Below are 21273 nucleotides of genomic sequence, written 5' to 3' on the forward strand. Positions count from 1 at the left end.
GGTGGGAGGGGGCTGGAGGCATACAGAGCTGGGGTGTGCTGGGGGGCATATAGATCTGGTGGGGGGGCTGGAGGGCATTCAAATCTGGTGTGGGGGCTAAGGGGCATACAGATCTGGTGTGGGGGCTGGGGGTATACAAATATGGTGTGGGTGTTGGGGGCATACAGATCTGGTGAGGGGGGGGTGGCTGGAGGCATATAGCTCTGGTGAGGAGAGGGCTGGGGCATACAGATCTGGTGAGAGGGGGCTGGGGGACACAGATCTGGTGGGAGAGGGCTGGAGGCATACAGAGCTGGGGGGCATATAGATCTGGTGGGGTGGCTGGGGGGTATACAAATCTGGTGTGGGGGCTGGGGGGCATACAAATCTGGTGAGGGGGGTGGCTGGAGGCATATAGCTCTGGTGAGGAGAGGGCTGCTGGGGCATACAGATCTGGGGAGGGGGGGGCTGGGGGATACATATCTGGTGGGAGGGGGCTGGAGGCATACAGAACTGGGGGGTGCTGGGGGGTATATAGATCTGGTGGGGGGCATACAAATTTGGTGAGGGGGCCATACAGATGTGGTGAGGGGGGTGACTGGAGGCATATAGCTCTGGTGAGGAGGGGGTTGGGGCATACAGCTCTGGGTAGGTGGGGGGTGGTCACATACAGCGTTACTTGGTGTTCAGCTCCTCTTCCTGCAGTCTCTTTATCTGTGGACAGAGCTCAGCATCTTGCTCGGTAGCTCCGGTAGTACTCACATCTACAAGTGTACAAAGATATTACACATTCACCACGCAAAAAGTGGGCCTGTGTACCCCCAAATGCCAGGGCTGAATTTTAGTCCCAGTCTGGCCCTGTCGAATACCCTAATATTCGCTTCGCCAAATATCCTGTGAATACGTCACCGCTATTCGACCATTCGCGAATATTCGAAGCCCAATGTAAGTCCATGGGAAACCAGAATAATTTCACATTGGACCTAACAGCGAGCTGTGGTGACTGAGGAAAAGGCAGAAATGGGCACAGTCTCTCTCTCTCATCTCCCTTGTAAATACCTCCCTTTAAAAAAGCACCCAGGGCACGGAACCGGGCAACAGCCACCAAAGTGACATTCCCCACTTGCAAACTGCCCAGAACCCAGTACCCCATAACCCTGGGAAACACAGCACAATCCCTAAGGGAGAAGAATATGACGCGGAGCCACAGTAAAGACAGGGTGACTTTAGAGCGCTGGGATATCAGGTCAGGCGGGGTGGTGGGAAGGGGCTCAGGATTGTGGGGAAGGAGAAGAACATTTAAGATGGAACATGCTACAAGACAATGCCTGAAGTTACTCCTTAATGTGTTTGAAATGTCCAAAAAGCAATGTACGTGTGTCTGCATTTATCAGCCATCAACTGATCAGTAAAGACAGTATGTTTCTAAAGAAGTTGTGGTTTCCTCTCTGGAGCGAAGTACCATCTGGTCCTGACCGTCCAAAGCCATCCACAATATGCGACCTGCGAGGACGTATCACTACTGTAGTAAACTGTAGTAAACTGCACACCCAGCCAGGACCCCTATTTTCATGTAGTGTGCTGGTGTGCGGTAGACGACTACCTCGCCGATGACTATGACCCCCCACCCCAAGCCACATTACACCACTATGGTCGGCACCTTTCCATGGCCTCTATACTATGGAGCCCTCAGCCTCAGGATCATCCTCCTATTGAAGGGGTCAGGAACCTAAGGCTCGCGAACCAGATGTGGCTCTTTTGATGGCCACATCTGTCTCGCAGACAAATCATCCAGTTTGTAAGACGCACTTTTTTTCCCCCTAAACTGGAGGGAAAAATTGGGGTGCTTCTTACAAAACTCATATGGCTTACCGGTGCGGCAGTGGTGGTATAGGGTCAGCGATACTGCGGCTCGTGGGGTGTTATGGAGGCAGGCGCCATTGATTTGTGGGCTGCTCTGAATCTCCCGATCGACTTCAAGAAAATATAGATAGGACTCCAAAGATAAGAAAAACATGGGCACTCACCGCTTGCTGCTGTGTAGAAAAATGCTTTTATTCAAGCTTCGGAGTTACATGCTGTGCTGAGGGGGAGTGAGAGGGAGCGGACAGCACGTTAGACGACGGCCGTTTCGCACACCTGCGGTGCTTCGTCGAAGCACCGCAGGTGTGCGAAACGGCCGTCGTCTAACGACGGTCTAACGTCGTCGGATGCTTGGATTATTGTGGGCTTTATACAGGAGCACCACGCAGCTGTATAGTTCCTGGCAGTATATAAAAAAACGGCAGTAATTTAAGTGGTGAAAACGCTTACTGTGAACCTTCTCCGACCCTTCAGAGTAGTGCCCTGCATTTCTTCCTTCTTCAAACTATGCACATATAGATAGGACTCCGCGGCCATTTTCTTGAAGTCCATCGCGACAATCTGCTCACCCGCCGTGGCCATTTTCTTGAAGTTGATCTCGTCAACTGTGGGAGATTCAAAGCAGCCCGCAGATCAATGGTGCCCGCCACCATGACACCCCACGAGCCTGCATCAGTATCCTTGACCATCCGCACACTGACCCTCTTGAGCCGCGACACCCCCTCCTCCGTTCCCGCAGCATCATCTACCCTGCCTCCTGGAACCTTGTGACCCTCTCCACCACCGCTGCTCCCCCCTGGTGAGTATGGCTCTCACGGAATTACATTTTAAAACATGTGGCTTTCATGGCTCTCTCAGCCAAAAAGGTTCCCGACCCTGCCCTATAAGAAAAAAAAAGAGCACAACTTGTTTTTTCCTATTTCCCGCTGCCTGAGTGAACGAGCTTGGCCTTAGGATAAACAATAAAAGCAGTGAGTAATAGGAGTGGATCTGTGCGCCGCCACCGCTGGCTGTGGGGCGGGCGGTGCATAAACACTCATGTAGTAGCATTGTGCGTTCTTGTCACATTCGGCAGATCTGACCTTTTCGTTGGGAGGGGCACCTTTATCCTCCGAAAACCACAACAAGATGTTTAATCAGATCGTTAACAACCTGAATGTTGAGCGCGTCTTTCATATCTATCCTGGAACGACCTAATTACCATTTGTTTTACGCAGATCTTCATTTTCCACCTGCGTCGGAGAACAGCAGAGCATCTCATTTCTGCAAAGATTTCCGAGTGTTCGGTGCCTCCCAGATCAGCGGAAGACTGCAGATCCTCGTCATTAAGTCTCTCACTGTATCTAAATGCTTCCTTGTAGCCCCCGGGAAGAGTGGCAGGCCCGCGCCGCGTACAACATCAGACAATCGCTAAATAATTAAAAGGTAATTAGAACAAACAAAAACAGGCACCTTGTTCTGTGTTAGTCCTGCTTTATTCATAGCAACCTAAATTGCCGCGTGCTGCAAGACTAGTCCGGCTGCCCACCAGGGATCGCCAATGTGCACCACAGCAGAACGAGGCGAATCACAACCTGGCACACAGTCACTCACCCACGTCTGTGTGCCCGAGGCAGAATCGTGTGTAAGGTTTCACTTCACTCGGAGCAGATTAAGTTTGACACCCAACCTTGTAGCTGAACACCTTGGCAGAATGACTTTTTGGAACCCCCTCTGGAACCCGGAGCACATGTCCTGCACGCCGCCCTCTGGTTATACCCTGTGAAGAAATATATAACAGGCCTGTAAAAGGATGCCACATACATAAAAGTATCATTACAGAGTTTTTTTCTTGGTCCGTGCTCCATGACGTGCTGAATTACAGCAGTTGTTGTATGCAGGTGGAATGGAGCGCGGACAGATGACATGGATGTAGAGGCATACATAGAAATTATGGAGACACAAAAATACAATAAAATATTAACATAATAAACAGCATACACATTACTGGGGGTGGCATAAATGTGGTAGCGACATGCAGTGTAAGTCGTGCGTGTGTGTCGCCCAGGGAATGGGGTACTCTGTCCCGGGCAGTGTATCACTGGGGAATGTCACTTTGGTGGTGGCCGTTGACCGGTCCCGTGCCCTGGGGGCTTTTTAATGGGGAGTATTTACAGGGGAGATTAAAGTCATTTGTGAGACACCACCTGCGGGTTGCAGTTAATATGGGGGAACCGCCGCTGCTGGATTGGTTACTACTAGGGCTGGTGGTAATGGCAGCTGTGGTGATAGGCCCTCTACAGGTAGAGCTGAGCCCAGGAGATGTATGATGGAGTAATAAGGGAGGCCACACCGTGGGTTGCAGTTAACAGTCTCTACTCACTCTTGACCCTCGTATGGCTGGTTTAGGTGCCCGTAGATCCAGTGCCAGTTGATGACTCGGTTGCTCTGTCCCCGGCACCCTCAGTGTGGTTGGGTCCCCGTAGCTTGAAGCGGTTTGGGGCCCGACTGTTCCTTTTTGTGGCAGTCTCCTTTTCCGTACAGCGGGCAGTGTTGACCCTGTAGGACTCGTCTGCGTCCCGAACCCTGATCCTTGCTTTATTGCTGGTGCCCCGGATCTGTGGGTCACTGAGGTCTGTGCATGTCCCCTGACTGTGCAGGTATTTGCCAAACCATATGAAACTGGCGTCTGACCTAGGGCCCTGTGCCCCGTCGGTGCTCTGGTCCCAGCGGTACTCAGGTGTACCTGCCCTGGCGACCACTCTCTCGTGCCCCCGGGCCAGCTCTAGGCACCTCTCCTCTCTCCTCCTTACTGCTGACTAACTAACTGCTGTCCCCTCCCACCAGGCTGTCTAGTACCTCTGCTCTGGCTCCGCCCTCTAGGTGGCCATCCCCTAGTGTCCGACTAGCCAATTACCCCTGGAGTGGCGTGGAAACTGGGATTTGGTGTGTGTGGCTGTTGCTGGCACTTGTGTTCCAGGTTCCAGGTTCCAGGGGTAGGCCCTGCATCCTGGTGAGGATGCAATTCCTAGTAGTTCCCTGAGTGGCTCAGGGGTGCTACACGTGCAGGGGTCAACAGGCCGCAGCGTAGCCGCTCATAACCCCATGCCTCCCCGTCACCACCCCACACACAGGAGGACTCCGCAACAGTCCAGGCAACACTATTTTCTTCTCACAGTAAATAGAGTAGAGGCAAGGTTTCTTCTTCCGAACATGTAAACTTTATTATTCTTGGACTCCTGCATTATTTCGCTCCGCATCTCAACGGCACCGTTATATATCCCATGAGGGTTCCTTCTACACCTCCTCCTGTTATATAATTTAACAGCTGTCCATACTTCTGGCACCTGGGTTTTGTATGACACCTCTAGGCCTCTCATCCCTCCTCCAAACTTCACTCTGGCACCGACCGGTTCATAAAGTCTGTTGTGCCACTTCACCCCACCCACAGGGGATGCTAGCACACACGAAGAACCACAACTGATGGCGCTCCCCTGTCCATACCCAGGCCAGGATCCAGCCATAGCCTACACCTTGAGGGCGCACTGACCTTCAGTTATGGTGAGGGAATCTTAGAGTATTCCAAACCAGACAATATGGACGCCAGACCCCAGACCATCAGGACTATTCTCTGCTTCTGGAGACGCAGTTGACCAATCCTAAGCAGATCTCACGTGCCACGGCTGCAGCGGAGACCCTTAGGGTCAGAATCTTCAAAGGGTTTGTACACAACTTCTACTGGGGACTCTCCTGCTGTGTACTTCCTATCTCACACTTTTATACATGCTGCTCTCCTCCTCTTCCTTAACTCTTTCTCTGCTCACTAAGGTACTAAAGACAGCCATGCTACCACACTGCCACCTGATGGCCATTGACATAACATACCATACAACATATACATTATACAGCATTATACATAACCTTGGATGTGTCGGCTACTTCTGCAGGGGTGGGTATAACCCTGATCCCCCTACATACACATTACTGGGGGAGTCATACATGTTACTGGGGGGGATATACAAGTTACTGCGGGCGGATTACATGTCACTGGGGGGCTTACATGTTACTGGGGGGGACATACAAGTTACTGGGTGGGACATACAAGTTACTGAAGGCGGCTTACATGTTACTGGGGGGACATATGTGACGCCCTGGCCTATTAGGTCGTCACAGGGCATTGTGCAATCTGCCCTTCTGCACAGTATCCACTCTCCTTGGTTACGGATCCTGTTCTTTGGTGTTGCTAACAGCTTAGCCAGTCAAAATCCTAGGAACACTTTGCACCGAACCCACCAGACACACCATTGGGGGGCCTGAAGGGAATAGGGCCGCCCATATGGGGGGTTGGTAGGGGAAAGTGCGAAAGTGACAGAGAAGTGAAACAGGAGAGAAAGGAGTAGTAGGTGGAAAGTGACTCTCTGGGAAAGAGAGGTCACCGGTCCGGAGCAGGGCTTCTGGAGTTTACTAAGTGGCAGACGTTGGTCTGGGCCTGGTAGGACCTGGAACCACGATCGCAGGGGATCTCATCAAGGGGCACAGACTGCCGAGGAGGGCAATCGGCGGCCTTGAGCCATCACCGGGCAGTGACCAGGGCACGACGGGGTACGTGGACCCTAGGCCGGGAAGTAGCTTCACGTGTCCCGGTAATTTACCCGACGGGGGTGAAGACTTCAAGATTCATCCCCAACCCGCTCCAAAATCGGGGAACTAGCGCACCGATGGGATAGGACTTTCCCAAATACAGTCCAAAGAAATCCTACGCGTGAACCCTGAGAACAATCTCACTCCATTAGCCATACGGGTGAGCGGGACCCGAAACGTTTCATGCTTGCGGGTCCAACTAGTAAGAAGATGCCACGGAAAAGGCCACAGGCTAACAGCAACACCAAGGGCACGGATCCCAGTGTGCTCCCTCAAAGCTGCAGTGGTGCTCAGAATTCTAGTTTCCAAGCTCCGGTGTTATTATTCCTGGACTCAGTGAGTACGCTGAAAAGCCCCCTTTTCCTCTACCCAACGGCACCCCAAACATCCAACACCCAACGGGCCCCGGGGCATAAACCCCCTACCCACGGAGGGGTTAAACATCCTGCTGCTACACCATTGCCACCGGGCACCCCCAACAGCAGCGGTGGTCTCCCACATTACCACACACCGTGGGTGGCGTCACGAACTTTCTAATCCTCTGTACATAGTCCCCCTTTCATCGAGTGGCCGCACGACCCCCGGGTCCGGAGACCCCACGAGCCACCGCGGATCCGGATCCAAGCAGCTTGGCTGCTGGCACGAGGGCGGCACACATACATACTGTACAAGTTACTGCGGGCAGCATACACGTTACTGGGGGCCGGCATACAAGTTTCTGGGGGCCAGTGGGGGGGCATACAAGTTACTGGGGGGCATATACACACATGAAGTAATCTTTATTCTAGCCAGGCTATACATCTACCAGTCCAGTAAGCAGACTATTACCAGGCCCAGATCCATCTGCAGAGGACCAGTCTAGCCAGTTCTGTGTGCCTGTGCTCTTGTTTTGTGATTGTATGTGATGCGCCTGTCTGAGTCTCTGCAGGTTGCCGACGCCGTGCTGAGCCGTCCGCAAGCAGTACCACCAGCAATGGCTGCTGCCCGACTGCCTCCAAAGCTCCTCTCTCTAGCTGTAAAGCTACGTCAGCCAGGTGGGCAGGTCGTGCACATGCAAGTTCAGCCAGAGAGAGGAGCAACAGAGCAGGAGGAGCTTCTAAGACACTGCAGTGTACACGGCGCGCCGGTACTGAGTTGCAGAGGCTGAGTCTGACACTCAGCCTGGCTGGGAATGACGAAAGTGAAAGCGCACACACTGCGGGCCCCCACAGCTCATGTGCCCATAGCAGTGGCATGGCCTTCCACTATGGGGGGTATGCCACTGCATGGAGGCAACGTATTGAATTGGTTGTCGTGGGCGAGGTCTGCGTTTCTTGCTCTCCGGCACGCTACATGAAAGAAGGGGTCTTGGTTATGTGTGTTGACTTATGCCCAGGAGGCATTATGTCTTTGCAGGCCGAATAATGCCGATGGCTTCAGCTGGCCAGGACCAGATGTTAACCAGTTTTTGTGCTTTACGCAACAACAATTTAATGACAACTATGTATATTAGATAGCAGGTACATATCTTCTCGTTTGTTTCATTAACTCAGAGCATCTCCATACACAGTCTCTTTACGTCTTCCACTTCATTTGGTCCAGCCTCCACTAGTTTCACCACAACCCGGTCTACCTTCACAGTACAGTCCTTGAATGTCATATTTTCCTTCGGGGTTCCGAGTCTTCACCCTCTTAAAGGGACAACTGTGCCACTATGGCCAGACCTAAGGTTACTTGATTGCTTACGCTCAGGGACCTCCTGACCAGGGCACTCTCTGCGTCTCACGTTATCTGCACCGTCCTAGCTCGTTACCTTTCTGAGTCATATGCCCCAGGGCATCCTGTGCCCAGGATCCATCTCCTCACGGTACTTTGTAGTTCAGTTAGTCCTCCGACTCTGCTCCCCTGTGATCACTCTGTAACTCGATCACTCTCTCTCTTTTTATTCTGGATCTCGATATCCTCGGCTCTGGTCTGCTCTCACTCTAGAGACACCCACGTCATGTGGCCTGCTACTAGCCAGACCTAGGTCTGTCTCTCTGTAATTCTGTAACCTATCTAAGAGTTGTCTGGACTGGAGGAGAACCTGTTCTACCACAGAAGATACAGTGCTTTCTGGGTGCAGTGGTTTAATTAAAGGGGGAGTGCTCATGGTTCAATGCACTCACCTGGAAATGCAAAATAAAACGTATTGCTGAGAAACTCTCCCAACAAAGGCAGCTACTCCGACTTGCTGAGTGTGAGGTCTCCAGTGGACCCCAAACAGGGAATAAATAAAGGAGATGGAGACGGTGTGCGCCACTCGCAGTGAGGTTCTTAGGTTTCTGTCATAGGGGTCGTATTTTTGGTAGTAAGCAATAAGACCACCCCTGTTGTGAACACATTTGGACTGTGTTCCAGTTTTGGGCTCTCTCTTGTGGCCAATGCTGGGAGTGGAGTTGGTTTGCTTAATAGAAGCCAGACAGGTGATGAGGATTGGAAATCAGGTCTGTCTGACTGGCCTATATAACTGTGTTGTGTTCTCTTGTTCCTGACCGGTACTCAATGTTTCCTCCTGTGTTCTAGGACATCCTGAAGCCAGCCTTACCTTCTGTTTCTACCTGGACTCATTACAGATAAGTCTGGTCTTTGTACCCTGCTGGTTGCTTCTACTTACTTGTTGTTTGCTGTTTAGGCACCAAGGCTTACTTTCTGATTTTGCTTGTGTGGAGTCTGGGTGGAGTTGGATCATTCCCTGCTGGAAATGTCTGTGTACCTTGCTTCATTTTCTGCATTATATTTTGTTTTGTCATGCTTGGTACTGATTTCAGCCCCTCCTCTATATTAGTGTTTTGCTTTGATCCCAGTAACACCAGAGTCCTAATATAGTAGGAGAGAGTCTATGTGGACTCAGTATTTTTCCATATCAGGCGTGTTGGTTATTTTCTAGGGTTTTGCACGGCTGCAGACAGTGATCTTTTCTATCCTTTCCTATATAGATAGTTTGGGCCTAATCTTTGCTGTTTTCTTCCTGTGTATTGTGTTTTCCTACATCACCGTAACCTTTATATGTGGGGGGCTATCTATATCTTTAGGGAACTGCTCCGAGGTAGATTAGCTTTTCTTGTATTTCTCTCTGTAGGAATAATTAGTTCTCTGGCTGTGTCGAGGCGACCAGGTCATCGTACGCAAGTCCCACGGCTACTTCTAGTTGTGTGTCAGTGTGAGGTCTGCAGTCCGCTAAGATTCCAACCACTTTGGTAACACTCTAAGGTTTTCCAGTTTTTTTCTTTTTTTCGGATCCTTCTCGGTCACTGAATCATAACACACCCCTATCCCTACAACCTAAGGACCTCAACTCAAGTGGCACACACTGTGTCCATCTCCTTTATTCCTTCCCTGTGACCTATTTGATATTCCACAGGAAACTGGCACTGTGTAAACGTGCCCCGGGTGGTAGTCGTGGTAGTGGAGGATCTCATCTTGCTTGCCTACAGAAAATTGTATTCCATGAGTGGAACAGTGAGGTTGTGTGCTACTTTATCAATGACCACTCTTAGAGCCGCTTCCCATGTGTCAATGAATATCTTCATGATGGGCATCCCTTCTTCACTAAGGTCCCCTTTCCTCTCTGCAGACAATGTCTCCGCACTTTTCACAAGCTTGCCTCACAGGAATCCCCTCTGTTGCCTAAGATTTTCCACCTCTAGAGAGCTAACTCTGCATCACATGCCCACCCCTTCTGCATGTCTTTTCTCCTTCGCTTCCACCACCCAACAGCCCTCTAAACAAGAACAACTCTTTCCCTGAACTCAACACTCTTTTACCTGGCTGACTCAACCGTAACTCTGTCTTCCTTGAATGCTGACCACATATCAAGATGACTTTAGGATAGCGGGAAACCGGGGCTCCTAAGCTGTCCCTAAAGCTAGGGGACCCTATTCTATCCCTAATCTCAGGGATACTCCTAATGGTGGAGATGCCCGATTCTCCTTCCTGGCCCTACTCCTGACCAGTCCTGATCTGATTCCCCCTCCACCCAGGGAGGGACGGGACAGGAGTGTGTTGAAATACACAGATCAAGAGAGACAAGGGAAAACCAAAACTCTGTCACACAGCACACACACAAAGGTAAAGACAAAAATAGATTCAGGAGGAAAAAGAAGAGCAGGAAGGAAGCTACAAAACAACAGGGGTAAACTCCACAACTGCACCGAGCAATGAGCACAACTTTCATCAGAGAGTCTGGGACACTACACAGACCAACATAGAATAAACTATAGCTGGCATGGGTAGAAGGATTCCACCAGCATAAATATGAGGGGAGCAGATGTAGTTGGTAGGTCTCCTCACAATATGTGATTAAAGGAGCAACCAGATAAGCAGAGATTAACTCTTGCTAGCCTGCCTATGAATCAGCACACAGGAGGTTGACACCCAAGTCTGCCTGTGTTGATCCCTGAGAAACCATTGGACGGAATGTCAGAATCTGAAATCTGAACAGAACCCAATGCCGCCATGACAGTTGGGAGGTTTGTGCAAAACTCTGTGTGACACCACAGAGGAATTCTAAATAGGGATGATCGAATACCTCAAATATTCGGCTTTGCAAATATTTGCCGAATAGGTCACTGCTATTCGACTATTCGCGAATATTCGATGCGCAATGTAAGTCTATAGGAAACCCGAATAACAGCTATTTGGAACTATTCGGGCTTCCCATAGAATTACATTGCGCATCGAATATTTGCATAGCAACGAGCTATTCGTCGAATATTCATGAAGCTGAATATTTGAGGTATTCGATCATCCCTAATTCTAAACATAGGAACAGGGAGACCTCTTGTGGTCATTATTGGTACTGCGGCCCACATAACATCCATCTAATTATACATTACACTGTCTACTACAGCTTTTATAACACACTTGCATTAAAACCCATGATGTCTTCAGAGGGGAAACATGACCGCAGGTCTGCCTCCTTACAACTGTCCCTGCACTCCGACTATAGGCTAGTCCCCAACATTAACTCTATCCCAACCTATATCCAGCAAATATGTTTTAACACTACTAACGAATATTAAAATGCACATTACACATCACAGTTCACTTTACTAAAACAATATTGGTGCCTTTGAGGGGTAACATGGGCAGTATGTCCATCTCTTTACATTACTCCAGGGTGCTTTATAACAGTTGCATAATTTGAAGCTCAAAGGAGACCCCCAAATATAGTATTTTTCTAACATGGGCCATGGGGACCTTTTTGAGTCCTTTGGACATCACGGCTGGGGAGCGATTGCAACCCCTGCACCTTGTCTGGTTGCGCCCCAGATTCTACGGCCGGTGACATAACATATATTTATGATTTGAACGTCTAGTAACATTTATTTTGATATCTAATGATAGAGATTCTGCACTGCAGAGAATGATCTTATTCTACGTGATGGATGGAAGCCGAGCTCTCATTTATTTAATTTAAATTTAATTTAATGTCATGTTGTTAAAGGGGGAGAACAGAGTCGTGCCGCGGTTAATGATACGTTCCATCATCTGTAGAAAGTGCCGCCCCTGGCTGGCATTTAATTTAGCAAGGAGCGTACTGTAAAAAAAAGGGTTACAACTCTTGCCAAGCATTACTGTAATCCCCTATAGCGCAGTGATCCTCACTGGCAGAAGGCAGTGCACAATCCAAGCCCTCTCCAGGGTAGATGTTGGAAGACCTCAGCGCGGGGAGCGGGGAATTAATAGGGCATCACTGCGGGATCTGCTGCTGCAGAAAACAGAGGACGTTTTAGATTGAGGATTACAATGACCTCATGGTCGCTGGAAACTACAAACACTAATGAGCTAACATAAAACCTATACACACATGTCATATGTAATTTATCACAACATGTGCATGAAAGCTACAATGACTGCAGATCACACACGGAAAATAATCAAGAAAGCAGTATTATAGTAGATATATTCTTGTACATAGGGGCAGTATTATAGTAGTTCTATTCTTGTACATAGGGGGCAGTATTATAGTAGTTCTCTTCTTGTACATAGGGGGCAGTATTATAGTAGTTATATTCTTGTACATAGGGGCAGTATTATAGTAGTTATATTCTTGTATATAGGGGGCAGTATTATAGTAGTTCTATTCTTGTACATAGGGGGCAGTATTATAGTAGTTCTATTCTTGTACATAGGGGGCAGTATTATAGTAGTTATATTCTTGTACATAGGGGGCAGTATTATAGTAGTTCTATTCTTGTACATAGGGGGCAGTATTATAGTAGTTATATTCTTGTACATAGGGGGCAGTATTATAGTAGTTATATTCTTGTACATAGGTGCAGTATTATAGTAGTTATATTCTTGTACATAGAGGCAGTATTATAGTAGTTATATTCTTGTACATAGGGGCAGTATTATAGTAGTTATATTATTGTACATAGGAGCAGTATTATAGTAGTTCTATTCTTGTACATAGGGGGCAGTATTATAGTAGTTATATTCTTGTACATAGGGGGCAGTATTATAGTAGTTATATTCTTGTACATAGGGGGAAGTATTATAGTAGTTATATTCTTGGACATAGAGGCAGTATTATAGTAGTTATATTCTTGTACATAGGAGCAGTATTATAGTAGTTATATTCTTGTACATAGGGGGCAGTATTATAGTAGTTATATTCTTGTACATAGGGGCAGTATTATAGTAGTTATATTATTGTACATAGGAGCAGTATTATAGTAGTTATATTCTTGTACATAGGGGGCAGTATTATAGTAGTTATATTCTTGTACATAGGGAGCAGTATTATAGTAGTTATATTCTTGGACATAGAGGCAGTATTATAGTAGTTATATTCTTGTACATAGGGAGCAGTATTATAGTAGTTATATTCTTGTACATAGGGGCAGTATTATAGTAGTTATATTATTGTACATAGGAGCAGTATTATAGTAGTTATATTCTTGTACATAGGGGCAGTATTATAGTAGTTATATTCTTGCACATAGGGGGCAGCATTATAGTAGTTATATTCTTGCACATAGGGGCAGTATTATAGTAGTTATATTCTTATACATAGGGGCAGTATTATAGTAGTTATATTATTGTACATAAGGGCAGTATTATAGTAGTTATATTCTTGCACATAGGGGCATTATTATAGTAGTTATATTCTTATACATAGGGGCAGTATTATAGTAGTAATATTCTTGCACATAGGAAGCGCAGTGTACAGAACAGGGGGCAGCATGGCTCTATACACAATTAGTGGTCATTCTTGTATACTGAAGTTCAGTTCCTATTGAAGTGAATGTGAACTGAGCTGCAATATCCGAGAGACACTACAGAGTGCATGGAGCTATTCCCACTCATTACACTGTATTTATTCGGCAGCTGCAGGACGTGGTAACAGCTGATCACTGGGGATCTGGAAACGTCATCAATATATCCGTCTTAGCCAACTCTTAATTTAATTGTATAAAGAAAAATACATTTGTAATAATAATTTGAAACTCATCCATTTAAAAGAAAAAAAACAACAATCTTTCAATTAGTCACTCTGAGAATAAAAGAAAAGAGTTATTACTAACAAATCACTTTGAGGCACATGTGCGCTATTTGCCTCACTTTAGTGGTGGTTAGCCGCCAGTACAATACAAATTACTTTCAAACTTTTCAAAAAAAGGGATAATTAGAAGAGGAGGAGATGTTCGTGAGCCTATAGCCAAGACTGCAATGATTGAGTAAAACTTGAAAAGTTTTTGTTAGATAAAATATGCAAAAGTTGTCACAAATTCATCTTCAGGAAAGCCTGAAATATAGAGAAGCGTTAATTATCTCAATTAGATACACACCCAACAGCGCTGCAGTTAATACGTACATTTTATGCAGGGAACATTCCACCAGCATGTCCTCAGCAATTCTGATTTTTTTTCTAAAGTTAATGATTTCAGGTTCTTAGGGCTAAAAAATAGACAGCTGCACTCTGTAGCACTAGGCATGTGTAGCGCCCCTGAACCTTTCAGGGTGCTACAAGGTTCTGCATCCCCACCAGGATGCAGGGCCTACCCCCTTAGGTTGCCCAGAACCCCAGTGCCGGTGCCAACAAAAACCCAGGTAACCCCACTTTTCCCCAACAATCCCCCATGCAATGGTACTTAGCTAGTGTGGGACCCATGGATGGCCACGTAGAGATGGAGCCACTCCAGTCTACTAGTTGACCAGGTGGGAGGGGCAGGCTGTGGAGAGTGGGCAGTTGAGCAGTGACTGTGGAGGTGTGAAGATGGAAGAGAAGTAACACCCTGACTTGGGTTAACGAAGACCTGGTACCCAGGAGAGATGGTTGCCGGTGGAGTACGGTTCAGTACTCCCAGAACTACACTCCGACGGGGTACAGGACCCTAGGACAGGAAAGAGCTTCAAGCCGACCTGTTAACACCTGCACAGCAAAGGCGACCATAAAGGACCTTGCTGACCCTAAAGAATCCGAAGACTCAGTAGCAAAGAGAGAGCCAGGGACAGGACCAGAGACTCCAACCCCACAGGGTTCACGCTACCGTCAGGCGGACAGAGGTGGACAAACCACAAACTGGGGACCCCCAGTGTTCCATACCACAGGGACCCATTTACCAGAGGAAGAAGGTACCAGAGAAACCAGACTGGCACTGGGACGAAGAGGACCTGGAGGCGAAACCAGCCTGCCTTGGGCAACCAGTTAACACCCTAAAAGTGAGTAAACCAGTTGCACTGAATACTTGTCTGGACTCCTTCTTCAGACGCCCACCGCACCATATGTGCCGCCCTGGCAAAACCAGGGTGTCACAGAGGTCTGCATTCATGTTTTTGGTGCAGATCTCACACTCCCTTGGGGAGTTTCCCACACACAGAAACACACCATCCAATCGGGCCTCACCCGCCCCCTCCCCAGGAAAAGGGAGGGGCGGGAGGAGCTTAGAAAGAGCAGAGTTTAGTTTTCAGTCAGTCTGCAGGAGGAGAGGAGTCCGGAAGCAGCCCTTGTGTGTGGCTAGGAGAAATGGTAGTGAGGGCCTCAGGAATAGGCCAGCCGCTTGTGGGGACCCGAAGTGGACTGGGAGAGGGTAGTGGCCCCCCCGGTGCCAGCTGTCGGGACCCTGTCCGGACCGGTGCACGGAGCAGACACAGATCTCAGGCAGGAGAACAACACCTGAATTACACGCACGGGTGTGGGACCCGTCCTCACAGCAGCCGTGGGCACCAGTTACCAGCAATTTGGTTGACAAAAGACTCTGTGTATTTCTTCCATCTCCGTTCCTGACCCTCCATATCAATCCAGCTTCATCCAGCACCACGATAACCGAACTGTGAGTGTACTATTCCCTGCAATCCCTGCCACCACCACAACTTCCAATTGGGCCCCAGGACTACACCTCCCCTACCCGTGGAGGGGATTCCACCTTGCTGCCCCATACCACCAGTCCCGGGCACGGTCCCCAGAGGCCGCGGCGGTGCCACCATCTCATCACCGCAACCCACGGGTGGCGTCACGGACAATTCCCCCTACCTAATCCCCCTTTTATTGGGGAGCCTGGGATCACAAACCGGGTCACGCCACCGGGATACCTGCAGAAGTGACCCCTTGGCCCGGATCTGAGTACCCCTTATCCCTGGGCGACACACATACACCTGCTGGGGCATTACCCTACTTGTGGAGGGACTACCATACTAGCTGCCAATACCATCAGCCCCAGTAGAGACATTCTGCAGCGGCAGCTCCCTACACTTAGCCGCAACACCGCAAGTGGCATCATGAATAACTTTATTCACAAATCCCCTGTAAATATCCCCATTACAAAAAGGGCCCAGGGCACAGAACCGGGTAACGGCCACCATCATGACATCCCCAGGACGTACACTACCTGGAACCGAGTACCCCATATCCCTGGGTGCTACACATGCAAACATTAAATAAGGTGGTAGGAGGAGTGCTCAGTAAGAAGTAATGAACTATAATGTTAAATAAAAAGACTGACCTAGTCAGGCTAACAGACAAATGTGAACAGGTGCAAACTGTAAATATAATAAACTAAAAAATAGACAGCTACACTCTGTGGGCATGCAAACATTAAATATGGAATTATAGAGCTGTATTACTGCTATTGAAAAGAGAGCAATTGAGATGTAATGCTACCACCACAGGGCACAGGTACACAGGAGAGATTTAGAGCTCCTAGGTTTAATGCAGCATCTGCCACTAGATGTCACCAGTATCTAGGTGATGAGGTAGCAGAATGGTCTTACATGCCAAGAGTCAGAACCGGGAGGTCACGTTAGTGCAAAGGAAGAAGAGGAGCCTTTGTGGAAGCCTAAGGTCAGTAACCAGGAGGTAACATCAGGTACAGATGGGGAGCAGAACCATAGTCAGAGAGCAAGCTGGGGTCAGAAGCCGAAAGGTAACGTCAGTACAGAGGGGGGAAACAGAACTGAGGGAGCAAGACAAGCCGAGGGTCAGAAAGTCAGGGAGCGCAGACAAGACGGATGGAGCAATGGACAGGGAGAGGAGTCGGGGTTGCGGGACGAGGAACAGAATAAACTCACGGGAACCAGAAGCAAGGCGATAACCAGAATGAGGCACCACTGGCAAGGTACCGGGGAATACAAACAACCGAGCAATAGAGAAACCTAACCTCTGCAAAGAGCAGAGCCAAAGGGGAATCGCGACATGAGATACTTAGTGTATAAGGTGGCCAGTTTATGAGAGCCCAGCAGCTAGCGATAAGGCATATCTCTTTGCTTAGTCCCTATCATGATATGCCTCTATCGGGGCTGAAAGCCTACAAGTTTATGGGCAGACAGGAACCTGCTAAATTGAAAACTGCCTAAAGCTGATGGAAGTACTGCTCAGTCAGAAGGAATGGACTATAATGTTAAATAAAAAATTGACCCACACATGCTAATGTGAACAGGTGCAAACCGTAAATACAATAAACTAAAAAACAAACATTCAGCACTCTGTAGCGCTAAGGCTTGGAAACATTAAATAAGGAATTATAGACCAGCATTGCTGTTATTGAAAATAGAACAATTGAGATACTTTGTGCATAAGGTAGCCAGTTTAAGAGAGCCCAGTAGCCAGCGACAAGGCGTATATCTTTGCTTAGTCCCTATCATGATATGCCTCTATCCAAGCTGAAAGCCTACAAATTTACAGGTAGAGAGGAACCTGCTAAATTGAAAACAGCCTAAAGTTGGTGAGAGGAGTGCTCTAATGTAATGAACTATAACGTTAAATAAAAAACTGACCCGCATATGCTAACAGACAAATGTGAACAGGTGCAAACCATAAATACAATAAACTAAAAAAATAGACAGCTGCACTCTGTAGCGCTAAAGCATGCAAACAATAAATAAGAATTTTTTTAACCTGCATTACTGCTATTGAATATAGAGCAATTGTGATACTTAGTGCATACAGTGTCTAGTTTATGAGAGCCCAGCAGCCAGCGACAAGGTGTATCTCTTTGCTAGGTCCCTGTTATGATATGCCTCTATCCAGACTGAAAGCCTACAAATTTATGGGCAGACAGGAACCTGCTAAATAGAAAACTGCCTAAAACGGGGGGGAATAAACTATAATGTGAGATAAAAAACTGAACCACACATCTTAACAGATGCCATCTGAACTGGCTGCTGGGCTCTCATAAACTGGCCACTTTATGCACTAAGTATCTCAATTTTTTTATTTTCAATAGCAGCAATGCAGGTACATAATGCGCTTATTTACAGAAGTTGTCCATTACTTTACATTAATAACCTATACTTAGGATAGGTCATCAATGTCTGGTTGGCTGGGGTTCGACACCCGACACCCCCTGTTGATTAGCTGTACCTGGTGCCAGTGGCAGCAGCAGGCAGCTGGAAATGCTTAGTGGTTATGGGTGGGTACTGCAAATTCGCCTCTCATTCAAATCAATAAGTGGCGGATGTACAGTGCCTGGTTGTGGCCAATATAAGAAGACGGGTTAGCTTCGGAGCTGAGCATTTCCAGCTGCCTGCTGCCATCACCTCACCAGTTCTGAAAATAGTTGATCAGCGGGAGTGGTGGGTGTCGGACCCCAGCCGATCAAACGTTGATGACCTATCCTAAAGATAGGCCAAACCTTTTAATATTTGCATGCTTTACCCCTACAGAGTGCAGCTGTCTATTTTTTAGTTTATTGTAATTACAGTTTGCACCTGTTCACATTTATCTGTTAGGAGGTGAGGGTCAATTTTTTATTTTGCATTGAGGTTTTTAGGGCATCTTGATGACTATGATTAAAACTTCTTCACGGCCAAGTTTCAGAACATTCAAGAAGTGTAGAAGAAAGTGAAAAGTATCGCTGTAATGTAAAGAACACAGGAGATGAAATATCAAACAGTGATTATTCTTTAAGTGACACGTTTGGTGTGAACTGAATCATTTGATTCCTGTTCTACCTTGGGCTGAAATCTTGAATATGTCAAAAAAACAGAACCAAGAAAGTGTGCCGCTGAGAGATCTCATCCATATTCAGCTGATGCTTCACGTTATTGAATTATGAAAGGCTTTTTGCTACTGGAATTCATACTTACAACGGGAGGCTCCAAATAAAAAAAAATACAAAATACCAAACTTATATATAATGTCAGCCAAACAGTATAAATACTACTTTTATATTACCCATTATTATGCTACAAACCAATACTAAATTGGGGGAAAAGATCATAGCACATCTACAATATTACAATATCATCTGTAAGATTGAAAGCCCTTGTTAGTTATAAGAAATGTATCAGCAAAAAATAACATTAATAATAATAATACTTCTCATCAGTTACAGCAGAGGAAAGACAAGATAGAGAAAAGAAAAGAACAGCCAGAGCAGAGGAAAGATAAGCTAGAGAAAAGGAAAGAACAGCCAGAGTAGAGGAACGACAAGCTAGAGAATAGGAAAGAACAGCCAGAGCAGAGGAAAGATAAGCTAGAGAAAAGGAAAGAACAGCCAGAGTAGAGGAACGACAAGCTAGAGAATAGGAAAGAACAGCCAGAGCAGAGGAAAGATAAGCTAGAGAAAAGGAAAGAACAGCCAGAGTAGAGGAACGACAAGCTAGAGAATAGGAAAGAACAGCCAGAGCAGAGGAAAGATAAGCTAGAGAAAAGGAAAGAACAGCCAGAGCAGAGGAAAGATAAGCTAGAGAAAAGGAAAGAACAGCCAGAGCAGAGGAACGACAAGCTAGAGAATAGGAAAGAACAGCCAGAGCAGAGGAAAGATAAGCTAGAGAAAAGGAAAGAACAGCCAGAGCAGAGGAACGACAAGCTAGAGAATAGGAAAGAACAGCCAGAGCAGAGGAAAGATAAGCTAGAGAACAGAAAAGAACAGCCAGAGCAGAGGAACAACAAGCTAGAGAACAGGAAAGAACAACCAAAGCAGAAGAAAGATAAGCTAGAGAAAAGGAAAGAACAGCCAGAGCAGAGGAACGACAAGCTAGAGAACAGGAAAGAACAGCCAGAGCAGAGGAACGACAAGCTAGAGAATAGGAAAGAACAGCCAGAGCAGAGGAACGACAAGCTAGAGAACAGGAAAGAACAGCCAAAGCACAGGAAAGACAAGCTAAAGAATAGGAAAGAAAAGCTATAGCAAAGGAATGACAAGCTGGAGAATAGGAAAGAACAGCCAGAGCAGAGGAACGACAAGCTAGAGAACAGAAAAGAACAGCCAGAGCAGAAGAAAGATAAGCTAGAGAATAGGAAAGAATAGCCAGAGCAGAGGAAAGATAAGCTAGAGAACAGGAAAGAACAGCCAGAGCAGAGGAAAGAGAAACTACAGAACAGGAAAGACCAGAACAGAAGGAAAAACAGCTAGAGCATAGGGGAAAGAAACTAGAACAGAGGAAAGACAAGCTAGAGAACAGGCAAGAAGAGCTAGAGCAGAGGAACAACAAGCTAGAGAACAGGAAAGAACAGATAGAACAAAGGAAAGACAACTAGAGCAGAGGAAAGAACAGCTAGAGCAGAGACAGGAAAGACATTCTACAGAACAAAAAAGAATAGCTAGAGCAGAGAAATGACAAGCTGGAAAACCGGAAAGAACAGCTAGAACAGAGGAAAGACAAGCTAGAGAAGAGGAAATAACAGAACAGAGGAAAGACAAGCTAGAGAACAAGACAGAACAGCTACAGCAGAGGGAAGAACAGTTAGAACAGAGAGAAGAACAACTGGAGCAGAGGGGAAAGCAGCTGTAGGAAAGGGGAGAACAGTGAGAGCAGAGGGAAGAATAACTGGAGCAGAGGGGAGAACAGTTGGAGCAGAGGGGAGAATAGCTGGAGCAGAGGGGAGAATAACTGGAGCACAGGGAATAACAGCTAGAGCAGAGGAAAAACAAGTGTCACGACTGTGACTTCTGCAGCTGGTAAGTGCCTCCTGTTATGTCCCCACCGGAGTCCGCTCCAGCGACTTCTGCTTCAATCACCAGGCGACGCCGTATTCTTGCCTTGGCTAGTGCTGGTGATGGGAGAGGAGTCGGTGCCAGTGGCGCTGGTGAGCGCAGGCTCCGCTCATTCACTGTGCTGGGTTTCCTTGGGATCTGCAGTATCACTGGCTGACTGTAGGTGGCGTGTGTCTTCCAGCTAAAGTTACCATCATTTAGCTACAACTAATGGGAATACACCACACCTTTCTTATTTCCCCTCCTGTCTGCTGACCACTGCCAGAAATAGTTCTGTATTCCTGGTTCCTGTCATTTCCTGTTCTGTTTAGTGACTCTATTGTTCTGACTCCTGCTTGTTTCCTGACTACCTTTCTGCCGGCTGTTTTTGTACCTCACTGCCCGATCCGGATTTGACCTCTGCTTT

At 47.4% G+C, this 21273-nt stretch overlaps 1 long non-coding RNA gene across 1 annotated transcript in view; it reads right to left on the reverse strand.

The window, feature by feature from the left end:
* Positions 1–3320: 3320 nt before the first annotated feature.
* LOC142310756 (uncharacterized) overlaps positions 3321–21273 on the reverse strand; it is a 104014-nt gene continuing 86061 nt past the window's right edge. The window contains exon 3 of the long non-coding RNA XR_012754211.1: positions 3321–3601. This is a non-coding gene — a long non-coding RNA (uncharacterized LOC142310756). The remainder of the gene's footprint in view (positions 3602–21273) is intronic.

The sequence above is a fragment of the Anomaloglossus baeobatrachus genome, chromosome 5 (genome assembly GCF_048569485.1).
Source record: "Anomaloglossus baeobatrachus isolate aAnoBae1 chromosome 5, aAnoBae1.hap1, whole genome shotgun sequence".
Classification (NCBI taxonomy): Eukaryota; Metazoa; Chordata; class Amphibia; order Anura; family Aromobatidae; genus Anomaloglossus; species Anomaloglossus baeobatrachus.